The 24,496-nt window shown below is 34.5% G+C and overlaps 1 pseudogene; it reads right to left on the reverse strand.

Annotated features, from left to right (window-relative positions):
• Positions 1-23,676, reverse strand: part of LOC101416787 (kallikrein-10 pseudogene) — a 55,921-nt pseudogene extending 32,245 nt beyond the window's left edge.
• Positions 23,677-24,496: the final 820 nt, after the last annotated feature.

Below are 24,496 nucleotides of genomic sequence, written 5' to 3' on the forward strand. Positions count from 1 at the left end.
TTCTCTAAAAATGTGCTGTAGGAAAATAAAAAAGATATGTTATTTTTCTTAGTCTCCTCCTTCCCACCAAATCAAATATAATACTGAATGAAATATCTTGTCTATTCTTCAGAAAAACATAAAGACACAACTATTTCTTACTTCAATAACAATAATTAAATCTTATTTCAGAAAACAAGTATCTTTAACTTAGCAATATTCTTTCTTGAAATGTGAAAATGCATAGGCCTATCAGAAGAGCCTAGGCAATATTAATAGAAGAGTCTTGACAGAGCCAAAGGCCAGAATGACTTAAAAGGCACCATGGGAGTTTGCTTTAGGCCTAGGCAGCCCTGATAGCTGGTGGATTAATATGTCTTCTAGTTCGAGGTACTTGCTGAAACTGTTAACTTACCAGATTTTTCTGAATGGGGACAAGTGTTGGGGTTGAAAGCACCATAACTATAACTTATAGGAGATGGAAAAGGCAAAGGTGGGATGTTAAAAACAAACAGGGATAACCATAAATACTGAATAATAATATGAAATGATTGTAAAACTATACCAATAACTGCCTGTCAGTTTGCCAGGGATGCTAAGACATTTACCAAACCTACTGGCTTAAACAATAGGAATTCATTGGCTCATAGTTTTATAGGCTGGAAGTTCAAAATCAAGGTGTTGTGAAGGCTGTGCTTCTCCAAATTCTGCAGCGTTCTGGTGATGATTCAATCTCTGCCTTTATTACATGGTGATCTCACTCTCTCTTTCCCTCTGACTTTCCAAGCCCTAGGGTGGGGGCCATGCTTGCCCTCCTACTCTCTTCAAGAACTGGTGTGGTGGGCCTACTCTCCTAATGCAGGGTGAAAGACCCACCCCCTGCAAACACTGGGACAGACTCACTGCCTTCAGATGGCAGTCTAGAAGCCCTTATTACTTGGATCAAAGAGATCTCTTCAGCCCAGTTCTCAGCTTCTATGGTTCTGCTCTTGAAGTCATCTTTCTTTCATTTCATCCTAACTTAAAGTCCTGATTGCCAGTTTTCTGTTCATACAACATCCTCAAAAGCTTTGTCTGCCTTCAGTGCAATTCAAAGAGTTTCAAGCCATTAGGCAAAAGGATCTTCCAAAGGTCCTTCATGGATAATTAGCATGTCCAATCCTGACTTTCTTTGAAGTAAGTGACTACATCCATGAGTCATGTATCTAATCTCCTTAGCAAACAGCTGTTTCACCACATTTTCATTAGCAAAGCATTGTTCAGCACCATCACACAGAGCCCTGTTCTCTGGAAAAATACCTCCTGGGAACTCAGGGAACAGGGGGCCTTGATAAAGCACTAGTCTCAGAGCATGCTATCTGGATAGGCTCAGAATTTTTATAATCATCAAGAGCTATTCTGTTTTGCTTAATAATTCAGTTTTTTCTTTCTCATTTTACTATAAGCAGCAATGATAAACCAGGCTGCACCTTCCACACTTGCTTGGAAATCTCCTCAGCTAAATACCCAAGTTCATCTCTTATAAATTCCGCCTTCTATCTGACATCAGAACACAATTTCACCAAGTTCTCTGCCACTTTTATAGCAAGAATTACCTTTCCTGCAGTTTATAACAATACAATCATCACTTTCTTCCAATGCCTCACTGGAAGCACCTTTAACATTCATAAATCTACCAACATTCTGTTCATGGAGACATACATATTCTATAAGACAATAAAAACTTTGAATAGAGATCTCTTCACTTTTTTTGTGTGTGTGAGCACTGACAGGAATCACCTTAATAGCCATATCTCTATCAACAGACTCTTCAGGACCTACCCATTACCAAATTCCAAACACATCTCCACATTTTTATGTAATTGTAATAGCAGTCCATTCTTCCTGGTACTCAAACTGTCTTAGTTTGCCAGGGTTGCTATGACAAATACCACATACTGGTTGGCTCAAACAACAGGGATTTATTGGTTCACAATTTTGTAAACCAGAAGTCAAAATCAAGGTGTCAGCAAGGTCATGCTTTCTCCAAAGTCTGTAACATTGTGGTCATGGCAATACTCTATCATATGGTGATCTCTTGCTCTCTCTGGTTTCTCCTATTTCTTAAATATATCCTTTGGGGAGACAAGATTCAATCCCTAATACTTCTGTAAATAAATTTGCTTTATTCTAAACCTAGAACACACATAGTAGGACACATAGTAGATCTCTATAAGTTATTATTGAATAGATCAGTAAGCATATAAATAAATGAACAATGCTTTGGGAGATAAAAAGAAAATATGAAACAAAAATTTTACTTCATCCTTATCCAGCAAATTCCAAAGTGAAACTATGATGTAAGTCATTATTATTATCAACTTTTCTTAAAATGCAATCAATATCCAACAAAAATTGTATTAATTCCAATGCTATTCTCTTTCTGAAATAAGAATTACATCTCATTTAACTATATATGAAAATGAATCCTTTGAGGGTAGAGTGTCTGACATTGAATATTTAAGTACATATAAATAATGTATTGCATATAATCACATGAGACTAAGATGGAAAAAGTAATTTGAAACATATTGTCTTAGTTTTCCAGGCTGCTATCACAATACCACACAATGGATTAGCAAAAATAATGGGAATTTATTGGTTCACCATTTTGAGGCTAGGAGAAGTCCAAAATAAAGGTGACAGCAAAGAAGCACTTTCTTCTCAAAGTCTAACATTCTGGCACTGGTTGCATGTGCTACTTCGGTTCCTTGGCATGTGTCTCTTCCTCACATTATATAGCTAGGTCTTTCCTTTCTCTTTGGGGTTTTATTGACTTCTAGCTTCTGGTTCTTCTTTGGCTTCCTCTCACACTGGCTTCCAGTTCCTAAGGTCTCCAGAAATCAGGATTAAGACCCAACTTCATTCAGTTGGGCCACATCTTAACTAAAAATAACATCTTCAAGAGATCCTATTTACAATGGGTATATTATCTACAGGAATGTGAATTGACAGCATGTCTAAACTGGGACGCATTATCCTATCTACCACACATGTGTACTAGTGTATTAATTTCTATTCTAAGACTTTTTTTTTTTTCATATTTAAGGTTGTTTCTTCAAATTAAGGTTTAAATATTTTATTTTATTATAAAAACAAATGGACTTATAACCACTTTGGAAGTAAGTCTTGCAGGTTCTTATAAAGTTAAAGATAAGCCTACCCCATGACTTAATGATTTCACTCCTGGGAATTTACCCAAGAGAAATGAAAATATATGTTCCTAGAAAGACTTTTACAAAAATTTCATAGCACCCTTCCTCATGAGAACAAAGTACTGGAAACAGTCCAGGTGTTCATCAGTAGGAAAAAATAATATAATGAAATATTACTCAGGAATAAAAAGTAATGATTTATTGATATACTAAACAAAATAGATGAATATCAAAAATATGCTGAGAGAAAGAAGCCTTAGACAAAATAGTATACATGCTCTATAAGGTTCCATATACAGTATATGAAGTTCTAAAATAGGCAAAACTAATCTATGGTAGAAAAAATCAAAACAGTGGTTGCCAGTGCTAGGGGAGGGGTGACAAAAGGGAATCACTGAGAAGCAGCACAGGAAAGTTTCTGTGCTGTTCTTTGTTTGATAGGGATTTGCATTATATAGATGTATGTATTTGTTAAAATTGTTAAAAATTCATTTAATGTTATATCTAAGTTTTGAGTATTTCATTGTCTATGTATCTTACCTCAAAGGAAATAAGAGATCTGTGAGCAAATGTCTAATGATAACACACTCGGCGATGCTTAGGGTTGTAGGATATTGAGATCTGTAACTTTACAATGCATCATAAAATGGACTGATGTACTGACTGAGAGATGAATCGATATGTAATAAAACCAATATGGAAAAATATTAAGGATAGAATCTAGGTGGAATAATACAGGTATTAAAATTCTTTTAGCTTTTCTATACATTAGAAATTTTCAAAATAAAATATTGGAAAAAATTAAAATACTTCTCATTGCTCATGCTTTCATTTTCTAATTGACATTCATGGTGGGAATGCTTAAAAAGTTTTAAAATATTTTATTTTCATAGAAACAAAAATATTTGTATAAATGTATTTATTTATAAACTTATATTCAATTGTTTTCTTTATAATCATGGTTAATTTTTTTTTTAAGATTTAAAAAAATTTATTTATCCCCCCACCTTGCCACTTGCTTGCTGTCTGCTCTCTGTGTCTATTTGCTGCGCATTCTTCTGTGTCTTCTAGTCTCCCTTTGTTTCCTCATTGTCATCTTGCTGCACCAGCTCTCTGCAGGCACTGGCCATCAGCTCTCCGTGGGCATAGGCCAGTTTGCCTTCACAAGGAGGCCCTGGGAAGGGAACCCAGGGCTTCCCATATGGTAGATGGAAGCCCAATCAATTGAGCCACATCTGCTTCCCCATGGTTAATTTTCATATATACATACTACATTATAAAATATCTTGGCATAAATAGTTGATTCTCAAATAGATGATGATGATCTTTTGGATTTCAATGTGACCATTTTCTGGAAGGAAATTTATGTGGAACTGTAGTAAACACTTTTTCTAGCATCTGGAAATTGATGCTTTAACATCTCTAGGCACACCCAGGTGGCCAATTTCCACCTAAACATCTGTTACTTCTAGATAATTTGGACTCCAGCCTTCCCCTGAATAAATAACTTCAAATTGAAGGGGGTGTCACTTTCAAAATTAGCCAGTCCCACGCTAGTGTCTGGCTCTCACCCTCGTTCTGTCTCTATTTCCTTCTCCCTCTCTGCCTTGTGACTGATCTTGGTATTTCCTTGTGGCCACAAATAGCTGTGCTTTCTCCATGCAACTGTGGCTACAATAGATCTTTCCAACACTTCTGGTTTCTCTCTCTTGATTTGCTTATAGGTTTATCATACCTCTGGAAAGGCAATATAAACAAAACAGGAACCAGGGTGAAATGATAAAGTTTCAGGTAGTCAAAGTCCTATTCCTTGGGACTCCACTAAGCAGAAAATATAATGATATGGATTTTAAAATTAAAAACTGAGGGAAGGAATAACATTCAAAAAGTTCCTTTCAGAGCATTTTCTGAAGTAATTGCAGGATCGACATCACAATCCCTAAATCGTCCAGTTCTTATAGTTATTAGAATGATTGGGGGGCACCTCATTTGCTGAATCATGGAAGATCAACTTGTTACAATATTGTGTCACCTGCAACATTTTAATAGTTTACAGAGTCTATCAAAAGGCTTAGAAGGAATTGCATTTTTGATTCAGTGTCAGTCAACAAGAATCTACATTTAGCCTTACCTGTTTAAACAAGTTATGCTCCTTTTCTCAGAGAAAGGACCATATGATTAGGCATTTCAAGGACTTGGTACTTGTTTAGAAATTGATCTGCATCCATGTAGGTTCTTATTTTGAAGGAATAATTTTTAGGTACACCACCACCTGCCTCCCAAGAAGCACAATGAAACATTTTAAAAGGGAACAAAAACTCAAAATAAAAGTAAGAAATTTTGGAAGAAACTAAAAATAATAAAAATAAGTTTACTTTTTATTTAACAAATATCATACATCATTTCAAAAATTTTTTTTCTTTTTAAAGAAGGTTTATATTTAATAAATGTTACATCAGAAATACAGGACATTCCCATATACCACCTCCCATACTTTTCCTGCCTTAATAACATCTTTCATTAATGTGATCCATTTGTTACAATTGATGAACTCATATTGAAGCATGTGTTCTATGCTTCGACCATGGACTATAGTTTACATTATAGTTTGTATTTTGTCCTGCACAGTTTTATAGGTTTTGACAAAATGTATAGGGACATGTAACTGTCACTGCAATGTCAAGGAGAACAATTCCAATGTCCTCCTAAATGCTCCCATGTTATACCTATTCTTCTCTCTCCCTCTCTTCAGAATCTCTGGAGGCCACTGCCTTTATATCAATGATACAAGTCCTTCCATTGCTAGAACAGTAAGTCTACTTTAGTCTATAGTTTCATTCCCACCTTATATTTATTCATTTCTCAAGCTTGAGGATTTTGGGGTGGTAACACCCACTCTGTTTCTGATTGAGAGGGGGTTTAGATCCCAAAGGGCAGATGGATGGAACTATCCTACTTATCTCCCCCAAAACACCAATTTTTGGTGTAATTGATCCTACAAATTTGTTTAATAGTATAATATAAATGTATTCATATACATTTGATTTTTCACATTGTGTTCCCAGTGAAAAATATTTGAGGACTTTATCAGTTTTCCCAGGGTCTCTCTTAATACTTTGTTATTCAAATTATTTTCATTTGAAGCTCTTCTCCTGTCATAAAACTTTGTTTTGATTATCCAAAAGCAAGGGATATGTGATTGAAATCTGTCAAATTATTGTTGAACAATGTTTGTTTTTTTTTTTTTGACAATGGCTTTTAATGTAATAATTGACTTTATGGCATTCTGTGACTTTTCATATTTTCAATTTTAGAATTGGTTTGCTGGCCTTTAATTTTATGATATCTGAAAAATCAAAGAGAAAAACCAAAACCTGGAGTTGGCCCCTTGATTGATCATGATGGACATGTGTTGAGCAAGGAAGAATGAGTGGGGAATCATGTTTAGTAGAGAATATTTTTATACCATGGCAAACTTAACTGTCTTGTGCTCTATAGAATTCAGAATACAGAACACTTGAATAATGACTATTTACACAAGGATGTGTCCATTGATATGAGTTACTGTCAGGTATAATTAATGTCACTGATAGTGGCTGGTTAGAACAAGAAGAACTTAAAACCAGCTACCTGATTGATGATCTAATTCTGATTATCAGAAGGAGGCTACCGAGTTTGGGAGCAGAAGACGTGAGAGGAAAAGGAAAGAAAATGGACTATTCCTAGAAAACAGGTAGAATTCATCAAGGTTTTCTTCAGGTGTAAGGTTTATACCAAATTTCAAATCATATTTATATACTTGGCAAGAGCAGATGGAGATCTTGGGATTCTCCTGCCATTCTGATAACAAAAACATGTCAGCAGTGCAGCATTGTTGTTGCAAAAACATGTCACCAGTACAGCCTGTTATTAAAATGATTTCTCATCAACTAGCTCATTTTGTGATCTGAAAGATGCCAATTTCACTACATAATTATTGTTCATGTGTTCCACCCAATCTTCATCTTTCTGTAAGAATTTTCTGACATTCTGCATGTGGTTATGAGGTCGTCAGCATTTATAGCAGGTAACTTTCCTGTCTGTTTTCTTCCACTATTGGTTATCTCACTGTGCAGCCATTTAAAGCCATTTATGTTATTTTGGATTATCTTAAAGCCATGTGGAATATTAAATATGTATTTTATTATATTATTACACAGCTAAAAGAGCACAATGTTCTTTAGAGGCAATAAATATTAGGATGTAAAGTCAAACTCTCTGTAAAACCTCTTCTCTTATTCATTAAACTATCAGCCTCATTCACTGTCCTTTGGGAGAGTTAGCTACAGAAAAGGAGCAAAGCATCAGCTATTACAGTACCTTGAAATGGCTATTCAAATAACTTGGGATACATTTTAAGATATATTTTTTAAAGACCAAAATTACAAAAAATATGTAAAGATAAATTCAAAAAGAATTCCATAATCATTGGTTATATTGTGTGACAAGTATTTTGCATATATATGTATACCCAGTTCCTTTTAACAAGCAATTGATTTAATGAACTTTGGCATGTAAGGCTATTGTTAATTTAATTAAGATATGTTTGTGAACATGATTATGGGGAAAAAAGGAAGGAAAAATAGGCATAGATGAGCAAAAATTATATCAATTGGAGTGGGATTCTTTTTCTTCTTCTGTGCATACTGCACTCTAATTGTTCATATTAACATTCAACAATTGTTTTTGAATGGATGAAAGCAAGACTAAATTGTTGAATAGGTAATAATTGTCCACTTGCAAGGAAATGGTTAATCTTCTTAAGGCTTCATTTACTTTTGCTATCTTATTGCTCCTTCTTTGTACTATATCCATTTTCCTTCACCATTTAAGCATTAAAGAAATGTTTTTATTATCTAAAAATAATGAACTACCAAACCATTCAATAGCAAGGGGATCAAATTTTGCTTAACAGCTGCCATATCAATTTTTACTTGAAAAGCCTAAGGTCATTTTCCTTCAAAATATTAAATTATAAATCAGATAGACATAATGCCTCCCATGTAATTCCATCATTCTGAAAGTTCTGTAAATTCAAAATTTACATAATAATTCATAATTCTTATGATACATACTCTGTGTAAGTAATAAAAGACATGCTTGTGTTATTTTTATGAATTATATTTTTATGAATACATAAAATTCATAATTTTTAGGATACATATATTATATAATTAACATAAGATTTAGCCCTCAAATAGAGCCTAATAAATGTGATATATTTTAGTGGTTATTCTATATTTCTTGCCCTTTCCCCTCTTTTTCATTCTGTTTTATTAATCCCCTCCTCTCCTCTAGATCCTAAGAAGTGATTAAGCTGAAATGTTTTGTCATATTTGCATCTAGCAATGAAACCAGTTCCTCATATTACACAATTGCATGTACAATTCTCAATTTATCACATTGCAAATATTCATATGTTTGCAATCTAATTTTGAAATCATTTTAAATGCCTTTCATGTCATCTCATTTTCTGCTCCTGGACTTTCTACTTCTCAATGATATTCTTTTTTCTATACTTCTTTAGGATTTTACTTACTCAAAGCTACTTAAATTTCTTTTTTTACAAAATATCTTTTTCTTCCTGAGCACCTCCTTCTCTTCCGTTTTTTTTTTTTTTTTTTTTTTTTTAGCTATTACCCTATACCGATTTCTTTTCAAACCACCTGCTGAAATTTTGGTTCTGGCTCTGTTTTTTAATGGTAAACTCTGTGTCCTTTTTAAACCCTCACTTTTCTTGATTTTTGTGTTCTGCATAGTTGAAGTTTCATCAGTCTTGAAAGTCCCTTCTCCTTTGGCTTCCTTGATGCTCTTTTATTCTAATTTAGTTTATCTTTTTGAAACTCTCCTATCTTCCGTCACTTTGTCCACCCTTTTCCTAACGTAACTCTAAATTTTGTTGTTCCCAATGAGTAGATTATAGCTCATTATCTAGGTATCCTAAGCTTCAAGCATTCAATTAGCACTGTATGATTTATATTTTCTCTTCAGTTTTTTTACATAAGCTAATTTATTTTAAAAAGAATGTTTTATATCACAAGGGCAAATGGATACCTTAACATTTTCAAAAAATGTATGGTAACTATAAAAATACCATAATTAAATTCTAGATTGATATCGTATCAGTCTCTGAATCTAAGATGTGTACTTATTGTCTTAAAAACCTTGGCATCTGTCTTAGGCATGTTAAAGATATACCAGCACCGAAATAGATGTAGGTAATTTGAAAGATCAAAAGGAATTGACAGAAAAATAACTTTCTCTTTGTGTACTTAAATGTGATATAATGTTCGTTCAAATACCACCAAATACTTTCCTATACCATCAAGGGGAAAGACAAAACTCAGTCTTAGATTTTGATGTTTCAATCAGTTGATCTCATGAAATATGTTTTTATTTCTCTAAGGAGAATATTCACCCTCTCTTCTCCTTAAATGAAATCTTGCTAAATTAAATTAGATATGTAAGATAAACACAGTTATGTTTTTAGTCATCTGAAAAAGAATATAGCTCAAGAGGAAGGAAATGACATTGAGTTAAAAAGGAATTAAATTCCAGGTGTGTAATTTCAAATAATCTCATCTAAAAGGGGGGAAAAAAAAAAGTAAGTATGTAATTACACCAGCAGGATTGCACAAATAATTTACCAATGAATCCAATTTTTAAAAGTCACATATAGAAGGTGGATGACAAGATATATAATCAAGAATTAATACAAAAAAGTTCAACTTGATTGACAGTATAGCAAGAGCTACTCTTTAGTTTAAGAGTTTACACTTCCAGACTTAGAGGAGGAAAACAACAATAACAAATCTTTTACAGTTTAAGTAATTACTACTGATGTCTGCATTTATTTATCATGCATAGACACTGAATTTCGTGCACCCATGTAGCTCTCCTCTGTTTAAATCATATCTTCTGGAAGGGAATGGAAGGAAGCAGACAGATTCTTGTGAAGTAGAGTGTGTAGGCAAAATCAAAAGTATATAGGAGAACCACTAATATAATCTATAACAAATATTCCACAATGGTGTGATGTGTTGGTGAAAGGTTGTTGTAGGGGAATTTTATACATGTGCATCATTGTTTTGTAAGGTCACAACTTCATAATAAAAATATATTAGTAATATTAAAAAAAAAAGTGTACTTAAAGGAAGGTGGGAAGGGCAGGTAGTCAGCCTTAAATGGGTACCTAAATTTGAACACAGACTTATATGAATTCAGACACTAAGAGATCCTCAGAGCAAAGACAAAATAGTAGAGACTTAATGGAGATGGTGGGGAAAAAAGGATCCAGATTATTCAGACAATATTTTACTTTTATTTTCACATTTATAAACTCATACATTGGTACACAGAGTGCACCATTTTTTAAAAAATACATGTATAATTACTTCATGTTTGAGAAAGTTGATGATTAGTAATTTACTCAAGGTTGTACATCTGGACTGGAATCTAGTACTTTTTCAATTGCATTAAGTTAAGACATTTTAAAAGTTTCTTCAGAATTTCTTAGTTAATTACCAATTTTTTGTGAGGAAAGTAAGGGCAAATGCAAACGTTTAAGACTGAAGATGAGCAAACCTTGTACCAATTTTCACAAAAGGGAGAATGCATGAATTTCAGAAAAGATTTATGGGTAAGATTGCATTTCATATTTGGACAAACATCAGAAAACATTTTCAGCCAGAAGATTTGTGAGAATACAGAAACTTGGAGTCAGTATTTTCCTTAGCAGCAAGTCATTCTGATCTAAAGTAGGGCAGATCAAGGAAAGAATCATACATATGCCCGTTGTTGATATTAGCAAAGCATTTGAAGCCCATATGTAAAACGAGAGGTAGTGACCTAATCCAGGCATAGGCAAACTGCCAGTGCAGATCCAGTCAGCAGACCGTTTGGTATAGTTTGCAAGCTAAGAATGATTTTTTTTTCTTTTTCCATCTTTTAAGGGTTGTTAACAACAAGAATAATGATATTTACTGTGTGGTCCTTTATAGAAAAAGTTTTCTGACCCCTTACCTAAATCATTTCTAAAGTTCATTCTAGCTCTACTAAGCTAAATGTTTACAACAAATGTCTTTTATATTATTTTAGGGTTGACATATTTAGCAAAGATAATATAGGATACTTAACATAAATTTGAATTGCAGATAAATGACAAATACTTTTTTATTTCTAGTATCTGGGGCATACTTATAATGAAAATGTATTTATTGTTTTTCAGAACTTTAAATTTAATGGCAATCCTGCATTTTATCTGGCAACCTTAAAATTATAGATAAATAGAAACACTTTGGTAATATTTTGTATTTATAGTAGGATGAATAACTTACCCTAACATAGATCTAAAGGGAGTATTTGTTGGGAAGTCATAGACCTTTATCTTTGGTCCCATTTTGTTCTATGTTTACAAAATGCATTAGGTAAAGATCAGCTTATACTTACCTTACCCACATAAGAGAAGGTATCATTATCTGATGTGATTGCAACTGGGTAATTTTAACTTTTCAGGTTCTAATCAGTGGAACAATTGGTAGTGAAAGACAGAAAAAAAACAAAAACAATGACCATAAGAAGAAGGACTTAAAATTAATGATAGTGTTTTAGCCTTGGGATCAATCTTTCCTCCCTAAAGTGAAGGTGACTTTCATAACTCACCCTATCACAGCTGTGCAGAGGGGTGTCCCCAGCCCTAGTACAAAGTCTCTACTTTAAGGTAGACATATGTTGACTGCAAATAATTATTATCTCGAAGCAAAATGATTTGTTTATCCATTTGTCTGCCGATGGACCCTTGGGTTGTTTCCACTCTTTGGCTATTATGAATAGTGCTGCTATAAAATGAAATACCTGGAAGAAGCAAAATTCTAGAGACATGATAAATTTTAGATTATGAGAGCTGGTGGGGAGGGTGGAGAAAATTATTACTTAATGGGTGCAGAGGTTCGGTTTGAGGCAATGAAAAAGTTGAGGCAATGGATATTGGTGATAAAACAACATTGTGAATGTAACTAATGCAATGAATGGTACTCTTAAAGTGATTAAAATGGGACATTTTGAGTTGTACATTTGTTACTACAATAAGGAATTAAAAATGGTTAGTTTGATGTGAATAGTGTTGATCAGAATAGAAAATTGATCAGTATGATAAGGCCAGATATGTATTATATTTATAAATTAATATAAACAATTGTATTTATTGAAAGTGATGAAACCTTTATATGTATATAGTAACTAGAATTTGCATGAGGGTCACAATAACCAAATTTTCTAGCTTTTAGTAAAAAGTAGAAGTCTGACATTCTAATCAATCCAGAGATCTTTGAAACATTAATGTGGGATATTAATTCTTTAAAAACATATAAATAGTGAAATAGTCAAGAGCACTCTAAAGAACAGCATTTCAAATGACATAAATGTAAATTAACCTAATATATGTAGAGTGCATCTTTTTTTTTAATAATACAAATGGGTTTAAAATGAAGAGAGCATTGCTTTACAATAGGGAACAATTCTATGCAGATATGCTCTGGGCATTCAAACATATGTTCAAACATCTGAACAGTGCTATGGTTGATTTCACAAACTCTAATTGTGTCCAGAGTCACACATTTATCATTTTTAGCAATTCTGAATGTTGGTTATTTTCAAGTGATTGCACAGTATCTTTTTGGATATTCGTACATAATGCTTTATTATTACTTTTACAAAAAGTGAATTGTAAATCAATTTAACATGAAATTGTGTACAGTTCTCTTATATCTACCTAGAAAGGGAACAGAAAATGAATTGTGTTAAGAAAGCTCACCTTCACTCCTCATACCAGGTGTTAGAAGGTTGTGAAAAAGCAAAAATAAAGCATTGTTACTAAAAATCTTACACTATAGAAATTTTAGTTTATTTTGTGGAGTCATTAAAGTGTACCTGATTTTAGTCAGCATTTAACATCCTTCTTTTTTTGGAAGTAGAAAAAATTATAACTACACAATCATTCATGAAAGCACATATTCTGGGAAGTGAACTTGGCCCAGTGGTTAGGGCATCCGTCTACCACATGGGAGGTCCGCAGTTCAAACCCCAGGCCTCCTTGACCCGTGTGGAGCTGGCCTATGCACAGTGCTGATGTGCACAAGGGGTGCCCTGCCACGCAGAGGTGTCCCCCGCGTAAGGGAGCCCCACGCATAAGGACTGTGCCCCAAAAGGAGAGCCGCCCAGAGCGAAAGAAAGTTCAGCCTGCTTAGGAACAGAGAACTGATGCAGCAAGATGACACAACTAAAAGAGACACAGTTTTGCGTGTCACTGACAACAGAAGTGGACAAAGAAGAACTAGCAGCAAATGGACACAGAGAAGAGACAACTGGGGGGCGGGGGAGGGGAGACAAATAAATAAAAATATATCTTTAAAAAAAAAAAAAAGAAAGCACATTTTCCACAGGATGTACTTACACATCCTCAACATTATGTGCACACTAAATAAATACATAGTGATCTTTACACAGGTTAAAGATGTGGTTAAGTAAATAGAAATAGCTATGATAATAGAAACACTTTAAACATGATTGTCAATTAGTGTTGCAAAGGGAGGGGCCTGTGGATTGGGCCTTTCTATGGGTGCTCACATTTATGTCTTGGAATTCAGAAATTGATTAAAGGAAGAATATTAGCAGCAAAGTTAATGCATAAGTCTTTGATTCTGAAGTTTTGTACCATTTGATATGCATGTGATGCATATGTATGACTGTGCCAGTCAAGTAGAAATAAGTAAACTATCTCCAAAAACTTTTAGAAAATTTCTATTATTGGTTCCATACTTCCACTCTAATTCAAAAGATTACAAGTCATTTCATTTTTTTTTCTCATGAAATTCTATTCTATAAAGTTCAAGAGGATACTTTTAAGTGGCTTATGACAATCCAGCTGAGGTCAAGATTTGGTTGATTTGCATGTAGAGTAATAAATATCTATTTTAAGAATTATTTCCTATTTATTCAGGACAAGGAGATCTGGCAAATGTTGACATGTATCAAAATATGCCATCTAAATCTTGTGCTGCCATGTTTTGAATGCTACGTTAGCCACAGGGAAGCATCTTACTCAGTTTTTATTAGTTTTTCTTCAAGTATATTTGTAACTACCATAGTCTGAATATCTTATACTTTTAAGAAAAGAAAGTGTGGAATGTTGAGTTCTTCAATAAATTGAAATTAGTAAAACTGCTGGAATGTTCCAGGTACATATTAAAATAAATATAAAATTTGAAAAGTGTTTAAATTCAGAAATAGCTTGGGAGGGGAAAAAAGTCAGGGGTTGTTCTTTTAATTTGTTTAGAGGGAAGCAACCCTTATAAGTTTTCCTTTCTTCCTAAATACCGTGGTAATTACCAAATATACTTAAATATCTACATGGCTCTTTAAGAAAAAAACAGAACAATTATCTTTAAATGGAACAAACAATATTTGATTTCTTCTATATTGAGGTACTATTCCAGATGCCAGGGTTAAAAAGGTATAAAAGAAAAAGTCTCTTTTCAATATTTTACCACCTAGGAGGGAGACATAAGTAATCACACTATGAAAACAAGACAAAAAATACAACATAAAAAAGGTACTGGATACAATGGGAACATAAAATGGAATACCAAAAGCAACTTGGGAGGTAGATAATAAAAGATGACTTCTGAGAGGAAAAATCACTAACCCAAGTCTTTGAGGAAGAAAGGTAGCTAACAGACTAAGAAGGATGCTTCATATAGAGGTAACATGGAGGCCTTAGGACATGAGACATGAGAGGACACAGAATGTTGGAAATTATAAATCTCAGTGTAATTGGATTGTAGGTTTGGATGGCAGGAGTTTGGAGGAAAACAAAGCTAGAACAGTAAGCAGGAACAAGACTATGAAAGTAAAGAATCAAACATAGATCCTTTGGAAAAAGAGTCAGCAATGAGCCCTGATGAATGAAGCACCTGGGGGTTGAAAGCCAAACTAGTTCAGACACAGTTTAGAATTACCAGGCAGGATAAGACTTGGATATTCCACTGTTGGATCTAAGAAAATACATGTTTGCCTAGTAGATGCTGTAAAGCCCTCACTGCCCAATCCTTCTTCCTTCATATTCCCCAAATGTGTTAATCTTGAGAGTGTTCCCTAATAAAGTTCCTGTGTTGTAAAATCTGTCTCAGATTCTACTTCTCAGGTCCCCATCTTATAACAATTCAGTAACAAAGAAAGTGCCTAAGTGGAAAGAGCTTTTCTGGCAAGGTGACGAGGCATCATTGCAGGTGAATATAGCGCCACAGGCTGCTCCTTAGTCTGTGAATGGCATGAATGCAATTCAAGAGATTTCATGTTAGAGACTCAACCTGGGTGTCAACAAATTTTAGGAATAAAAAGAACTCTCAGATTGATGGAGCCCAGTTCTACCACTTCCGAGAAAGGAAAACTGAAGGGGAAAAATGTCATGATTTTCCCAAAGCTATGTAACTAAGAGGCTGAATTCCCTGTCTTCTCACTTCCAGTCCACTGCTTTTTCCTATAAACCTGTACTTCTCAAATTGGTATGTCCCCAGGAATCTGTACCACATGTCATTGGAGAAACATGGGAATCTTTCTGGATAATCGTTTTATTCACAGTTTACATACAACACATATATTGTACAATGTAAAGAACATATGACTTTTAAGATTAAAAAATGAAGAGATTCTAAAGATTTTGGGAATTCAGCTGTCTCTTCAGAACTCTTTTGGGTATCATTGAATCCCTCCTGCCTTTAGGGATATGTCAGTGTAAATGTTTGAAAAGGAGTACCATTATTCCTAGGTGTTGACTTCATTTCCATCTTGATTAAATATACTCCATCTTTCTGTTAATGTAATGGCATGTATATAAGACAACTTTTCCTGTTTTCTCAAAATATTTATTAAAGTCTCCAAGCTGAAGACAATAGATGACAATTTCCTTCTCTTCTAAAGAGAGGCATTAGATACATTTAGAAGAGGTGCCCAATTGGTCTAGAAACCATTAGTCTCAAAATGTATGTGAGAGAAAGCTAGAAATTTATTTTAGAGGGAGATCATTTAGAAGGAATTTAAAAGAATAGTAAGCACTGTGGCATTTCATGTATCCACCCCAAACCAAGTGAAAAAATCCCAAAAAGTACCACTCAGAAATTGGGGATACGTGAATGCATGCTAGAAGAACTGAAGAGATTTGTAGGACACTTCCAAGAGGAGTTCTTGGGACAACTAGCCATGTGTTCCTAGATTTGAAAGGCAGAGAATGGAGACTGAATTTTGGCTATTGCTGAGAGAATTCTTAGGGTAATCAGTTGGCCAGAGCAGCCTGAAATGGTAGAGAGAAGAGAGAGGATTCACCCATGGGATGGGTTAATCTGTTCTACTAGTTGGCAAGGAAGGAAAGCATGCGATTTTCTGAAATCCAATTGATGTAGCAAGGCTCAAATAATCTAAAAAAAGAAGGTGTCTACTGGGTCAGGGACTGCACCAGTCAAAAGTGGCTAGAAATGTACTACCCCAGACAGTTGCTAAAGGAAATTTGTAAGAGATAATCCCAGAAAGCATAACTCATAATGGGGAAAGTTGTTGTTGGAAACCACTAATAAACCACTGATGTACATGCAATGACAGAAGGTATTTGCTACCCAGACAGAATTACAATCAGCACCTGCTAAGGAATAAACACCTTTGATATGTTCCCTCTGATTCCTACTACCCCAGCCTGGTTCTGGAGACTATAATATTGGAGATGAGGCAGAGCAAGGAGGAGAGGAGGTCGTGGAAAGTCTCAAATTGGGTATGAGAGTGAAGTTTTAAATTAGTTTGGATATTTTAGTACCTGCAAGTGACCTGAGAGCCATGGAATGCACCCAGTTTTGCCACAAGGCAAGGGGAAAAGAAATCTGAAAGAATATATCTAAAGTCAGTACTAAGAGAATATAAAACTATTCTTGAGTGCAATCCAACAAGTCAGGCCATTTAATACACTAAATGCATTACTATGTCAATGTAGATGGCACAGTCCCAATCTTTCAATCTTCATGCTCTTTTTTTTTTTTTTTTTTGAGGTACTGGAGACCATGACTTGAACCTGGGACCTCATATGTGAGAAGCCAGTGCTCAACCACTGAACCACATCGACTTCCCTGGGTTGTTTTTTTTTTTTGTTTGTTTTGCTTTTGTTCCTTTTTTTTTTCAGGAGGCACCAGGAAACAAACTGGGGACCTCCCATGTGGGAGGTAGGAGCTCAACCCTTTGAGCCACAGTCACTCTTAAAGACTTTTTAATAGAAAAGTGGCTGAAAGAACAAGTCACCTGGCTGACTTCTGACTTTGCCAATAACTGCATAACTCTGGCAAATTGTTGTCTCTGTGCCTCAGCTTTTTCATCTGTAGGATGGGGATCTTAATTGTTGTAGTTCACAGACTTTATTGCATATTCCAAGCCAATCGTAATTTCTCCTTCTTGGATAGCATCATCATCATCCACAGGGTGGGTCACAGAGCTACTCCTCTGCTAGCCAGGCTAGCAGAGCTTCCTCTTGGCCAAGGTGATTGCAGTGGTCACCTTAACCAAGATGAACAGTCAGTATCTCTTCCTCAGGGTGGATCCAGGAGAGAAAGATTCAGTCTCTTGATGGGAGAAGGACTGTATTGTGTTGACTCAAAAGCGTTGTCATTTGGGAGATGGTGAGAAGAATAAACATGAGTTCAACAAAGAAATGCTCAAACTCCCTCTTATTCCTGGTTCTCATTTTCTTTTGGAGACCACTTTGTTTCTGATTCTGGGTATGAGATGCTACCTTTATATTTTTGTAATATATTTTTATATTTTTAATTAAGTTAATTTGATCAGATAAGCAGAATAGTTCTAAGAGCTTGAATTCCAACTCCAAAACCAGAATTTGCTAACTAAACATGGACAAATTACTTAAATTCTCTGCCTCAATTTTCTATCCTGAATTACAGGAATTGTAATAATGTTTACTTCTTTGGTTTGAGTGATGATTAAGTAAGTCACTATACATAAAGATTGAGGATTATACTTAACACATATTATAGATCCAATAAATGTTTGATATTATTGTTCATTGAATTGGTTTCTGTAACATGGAAATGGAAAGAACTCTCACTAATAAACTGTTACCTTATTCACCAGGTTGATATGAGGATTGAAAGAGAAAATGCAAGAAAAGTGCTTAGCTCAGTGTGTATCATATGTGAAATTGTAATAATTAACTGTGGTATACCTGAAGTTACTCTACAGAAACACAGAGATTATAAAAACGTCCATCATACCCCGCCCTTCAATCCACAGGCAGCAATGGGAACTATAGGCAAAGGTGACACACATGAGGATTGGTTTGAATTTCCATATCTTTTCATGTCTATTCATATATATTCACATCCATATCTATGATCCTAGGCAGAGCATAAAGAGACATCTGCAGAGAAGGTTTAACAAAATGGATTCAAACAATGGAAATCAATTTGCTATTTCAAGGATAGATAGTTCAAAGATTAAATTCTTTCATGCAGGTGGTTCTCAATTTCATTAATAACATTGTATAAGGACCTATAACCCCTTAAATATAAATTCTATTAATTTTTACTGCCAAAGGCATATTATATATTAACAAAATTATTTGTCTGAAAATCAGTTTCCCAGAGGGCACATGTTTTGCCCTTAATTACCTGTCGTCATTTTAGTCTTTTTGTTTTGCAATTGTATACCAACATTTTAGGGCAGATTAACTTTAGCTTTTGTTTTTATTGTTGGTTTAGTTTCGTACCATCCAAGTTTACAACTATTATTTCTTTGTCCTGATTACTTCTAGCTTACTATGAAACAGTATTTTCTTTTAAATCTTTGCTATTTTATTGTAAATATTACAGTGCAAATGTAGTGTACCTTCCCTACCATTATTTAAAATGTTAAAATGATAAATCATATTAAGATAGAATTCAATGAAAGCCCATTAATTTAACTATCTGGTACTCTATTCTCAAACAGAAAAGCTTAACATGTTCATTGAAGGAGTCTGTATTGTAGTAAATGGGGTAAAATAGCCATTATATTTAGCAGTTGGTCATAAAACTTTACTATTAATACATTTCTTGAGACATGGAATGATAGGCTTATTAAAATATTGAAATAAAGAAATGAATAAAGTTAGAAGAGTTGTTTTTCTCTTCATTTATTTGTCTTAACCCCATCTTTAGTCTAAGAAAATTATTGATCCTGAAAGTTTTCCCTTAGAAAAGAACTCGTTGTAAAAGCCATTCTTACCTAATTATGTTCATGATAGCATGCTACTTTCTCCACCTGGAACACCATCCCTTTGCTTTTCAAAAGGCTGGAATCTTCCCATTTTGTATGTTTTGGTTTATATGGCATTTCTTCAGATTGCATTTCTCTATAGGGCTCTCTCCACTCCCCGTGTACCCCACCACTTGCTCTTTATTACAGAACCCTGTTTGTTTCAGAATTTGTATACCAGTTTGAATTATGGATTTGAATATTTATGTTTTTATTAGTTTAATCCACTTGTAATAACAGGACAGGGAGGATGTCCATTTTATTCACCAGCATATGACAATCTTCAAGGCAGTACTGAGTATAGAATAAGTGTAAAATGAAATCTTGGTAACTTGATTATTAAATGAATTGATATACTAATGTAAGAATGAGAGAGGATGTTTAGAGAAGAATCATGGCCCATTTTTGAGTGAAAGACCTTGTATAATATACAAGTATAATATGCATATCTGACATGTGACAATAGGTCAGGAATGGATACATAAATACGGTAATAATCAGCATATAAATGATGTTTAAAGCTACAGGATGGTAGTGTATCATCTACTAGTAGAGAGATAATATATAAGGCACAGGTAGTTAAGAAAAGAGACATCAAAGGGTTTATTAAATAATTAGTTTTTAATGCTTGATATTAAACACTTAATATTTTAATGAAGATTAGAATTCAGTCTCTTGACTGAGACTTTGAATAACTTTATCAGCTTCCTCTTCTCAGTTTTCTGTTCTAATTAAACTTTTAGGTAGAAAAGTCTCGGTCTATTCCCCATCTCAATACTTTTGTGCACATGACACCATTAAATTTTCCTGTAGCTCTGAGAAAATTTAAAAACTGCATGTGTACATTACATTATGTTCCTATTGGACAGTACTTCTATATGTTTTTTCCTACAGAAAATTAAGGATTTTATGATTACTATATAACATTCTTTTCTAATTATTACATCTGTTTCAATTTTATAATCATGAACGTAATTTCATGGTCAGTAGTATAAGAATCCTAATTAACTTTCTTTTCTCTATTTTCATAAGCAAATTTACTTAGGAAAAAATACACTTGAAACATGCTGATTGAGTAAAAGGACCACTGGTAAATCAAGTGTCATGTTTACATTTCTATAGTCAAATCCATCTATCTATCTTTCAAAAGAGACGGGGCGGATTTGGTGCTACTAAAGTTATTACCAGCTTATACAATTGTTCATCTCAAGTACACACAATTGAATATATTTTTCTTGCATTTCAACTTAGAACCTATCATTGAACAATTTTGGAGGACATACACTATAGCAGATAAAATATTGGATTTGGGATATAGACATATATAATTCTAGATTTGCCCTTAACTTGTTCTTTGGGTGAGGCTCCATACTTCTGTTCGACTTTGTTTCCACACTTGAAAAGTATCAGTTTTAGTAATTTAATTTTAAGGTGTATTCCAAAAGTAAATGCTTCTGATAGCCCTACAAAAGTCCTTAAATATATTTTAATAATATTTTCACTTTTTAAATTTTCTTAGCTAGTATGGTGTTAGGCTAATGTGTCAACTTGGCCAGGTAATGGTGCTCAGTTGTTTGGTCAAGCAAGCACTGCTCTAGTTGTAATACAAGGTCATTTCATGGACATTAATCATCAGTGAATTGATTGCATAGATGGCTGGTTATATCTACAATCAACTGAGGAGACCACCTTTAACTATGAGTGACTTCTCATCCAATCAGGTGAAGGCCTTAAAAGGAGAAGTGGTTTCAGTATCCAGAGAGAGAATTTCCATCTCTACTTCAGACAGGCAAGGTCTCCTTGGGAATTTATTAAGGATCTTCATTAGAACCCCTGATTTAAAGCCTCTGTTATGGAATTTGGACATGTACATCCCCACAGTCACGTGACACAATTTTATAAACTCTCATACTATTTACAGATATTTCCTGTCAGTTCTGTTTCCCTAGAGAATCCTGACTAATGCAGTGTGTGTGTGTGTGTGTGTGTTGTGTGTGTGAGATGGTTCTGTTAGAAATAAACACATATGCACATAATGAAGTCCCAGCTCTTGAGGAATTTAGCTTTGAAGCAAGAAATATAAGGGGTATTAGTCAGTCAAAGGAGTACCGATACAAAGTAACAGACATCTGTTGTTTTTTGTAAAGCATATTTATTTGGGAGAAAAACTTATAATTACAAGGCCTTAAAGTGTCCTAAAGTTTCTCACCAAAGTCAGTTGCCACATGTTGAAGTAAGATGGTGGGTGGTATCTGCCTGTCTCTCCTTCCTTCTTCTTCTTAAGTTTCCATGAACCCAGCTTCTTCTGATCTCAGCTGTAGGCTGGCATACGGCTGTCTCTCTTCCTGGGGCACAAAATCAAAGTTGTCTCTTCTTCCATGTCATGACAAAGTTTTCTCATCTGGTATTTATGGAGAGCTTTCTCCTTTCTTGTGTATCTTCTTCTGTGTGTCTTCATGAGTGAATGTCTGTTTATGTAGCCCACCAAGAGGGCGAGGATTTAAACTAATGTGGTCAAATCAAAGCCCTGATGTTAACATTATTTAATCAAAAAATATCTCACCTGAAGATAATATAGTCAATGGGGATCACACCCAGAGGAACAGCTCAGTTTACAAATATAATCTCTTTTTTTTTTGGAATTCATAGATCATCTCAAACTGCCACATAAGGTAAATCATATTTTCCAGTATGCACATATACATGTACTTTTAAATGTTTAACTAACTGGTCAGTCTTGCTTTGAATGAAACTTGTTATACAACAGGCCCACATCTTTTGCTTCATTATATATAATGTTTGTGTCATGGTAAATTTTTTTGTGAATTGTTCTATTTTTCTGTAGGTTAGAAGGATGGAAGGTGGTACAAAAAAAGGAAAAAAAGGGAGGCCTTTAGTGTGATTTGGATTTTATAACCACATTTCATACTGCACTTTTTCTTCCTTAGAAAATGATACATTAAAAAATATAAATGATTCAAACTTGTAAATTTTTGATAAAAATCTATACTCCATTCTGTACAGAGAACACAGATATTTTCTATACTTCCCAATTAGTAGGACACATTGGCCTTAAATCATTTTGATACTATTTTCTAGCCTGTTGTAATTGCTTTCCAATGGAATGTTCTCTCTACATCACCCCCCTCCCTGCTGTAATCCTTTCTATATTCTGCTCTCAGACCTACCATTCTGTAACACAGCACTGATCTTTATGTCTTTTGCCTGATTGAAAGCCATTACTAATGAACTTAGAATTTTTGTCATGTAGGGCTCTCTGAAGCATGTCTCATCTAAATTTCTAGCTTTACTTCTCAGTCTATCCCACATGTACTCTCCTCCCAGGCTAAAGTAGATAGCTCTTTTCCCAGACCTTCATGTATTTGTTCAATCCAGTTCCTCTGACTCATCATTTAGTACCATCTCAGATACCACTTTTTCCATGAAATATTTTTCTTGATTACCTCAATTAGATTTTAAAAGGAAACAATCTTAATTTACAAAATATTTTGATAAGCTGTTCATGGTGTGTTAGCAGGAGGAAAGACAATAAAACATTTCACTAAACTATCCTGAAATAGAAATGAGTCAAAAAGTCAGGAACTCGAGGAAAAACAGAGACCAGTAAAATGATTAGAAGAAAGAAGAGGGTTCCTAAATAGTTTAGGAAATAGCTAAGTAACTTTTAAGGAAAGGACTATCATTCAATTTTAAGGTAAGTGTGTATGTGTGCATGCATGCATGTGTTTGCATATGTGCTATGAAAGCCTTGTGTGAATGATTATGTTTGTGTGTAGATATCAGGAAAACCCCATTGTGTGAGATTTTGGTGAATTGTATGGTCTAGTTATTATTTTAGAAGACTAAGGTAAAAGATGCCCACCTTTTGTAACTCTTCTTCCTCTCCCACACAGGCAATGGGTAAACACATGGCTGAGGTTTTGCCAATTAGATAATTAGATAATTTCAGTGTTTCTTGGGACTCCGAATCTTCAGCAAGTGACCCAGAACATGGTGACAGTTTCAGTATGTGTTCAGTGATTGAGGTGGGTGGATCAGCTATTCCTTGGCAAGCTTCACTGTAGTTCCCATCACTAGGACCTCGAGAGCATTCTTCCGAGCCCATTTTCCAAATTGGATTCATTTGCTTCCCTTAATTTTATGAGCACCACATATCCATCTAATATATTTCTTTTTTGCATTATATGTGCATGTAAGTCCCTTGAGAAATGACCATGGTAGGCAGAACAATAGCTTTCCAAAGACGTCATGTCTTAATCTCTGGAACTTGTGAATATGTACCTTACATGGCAAGGGGAGCTAAGGTTGAAGATGGACTTAAGGTTGTTAATCAGTTGACTTTAAAGTAAGGAGAGTATCCTAGATTATCCAGGTGAGCCCAATGTAATCATAAAGATCCTTGAATGAGGAAGAGGGAGGCAGAAGAACAGGTCAGAGTGGATACTATGTGAGATGGACCTGTTGTTGCTTTCTTTGAAGATGGCTAAAGGAAGCCAGGGACCAAGGCAGTTTCTAGAAACTGGAGGAAGCAAGGATATGAAGTCTGACCTAGAAACTCCAGAAAGAAATTCAATCTGGTTGATATTTTGATTTTAGCTCAGTGATACCTGTGTCAGATATTTGACCTACAGAACTTCAAGATAATACATTTATGTTGTTTAAGCCACTAAATTTGTTATAGTTATTCATACCAGCAATAGAAAATTAATACAGGTCTGAGGTAAAACATTTGGGATGGTGGAGGAAAGGATGTTGAGCTGAGATTATGCCATTTTAAAGAGGAAAGTGGAAAATGCCAGGTGACTTTATGCTACAATTGTCTTCTGCTCCTTGCACCCTCACTGACATGCTTGGTTAACAACTACTTGAAAACTTTCAAGGAGAAGAAAGTGTATTATTCATCTTTGAACCATCTGCAATGACTA

Source organism: Dasypus novemcinctus, chromosome 11 (genome assembly GCF_030445035.2).
Source record: "Dasypus novemcinctus isolate mDasNov1 chromosome 11, mDasNov1.1.hap2, whole genome shotgun sequence".
In the NCBI taxonomy this organism is placed as follows: Eukaryota; Metazoa; Chordata; class Mammalia; order Cingulata; family Dasypodidae; genus Dasypus; species Dasypus novemcinctus.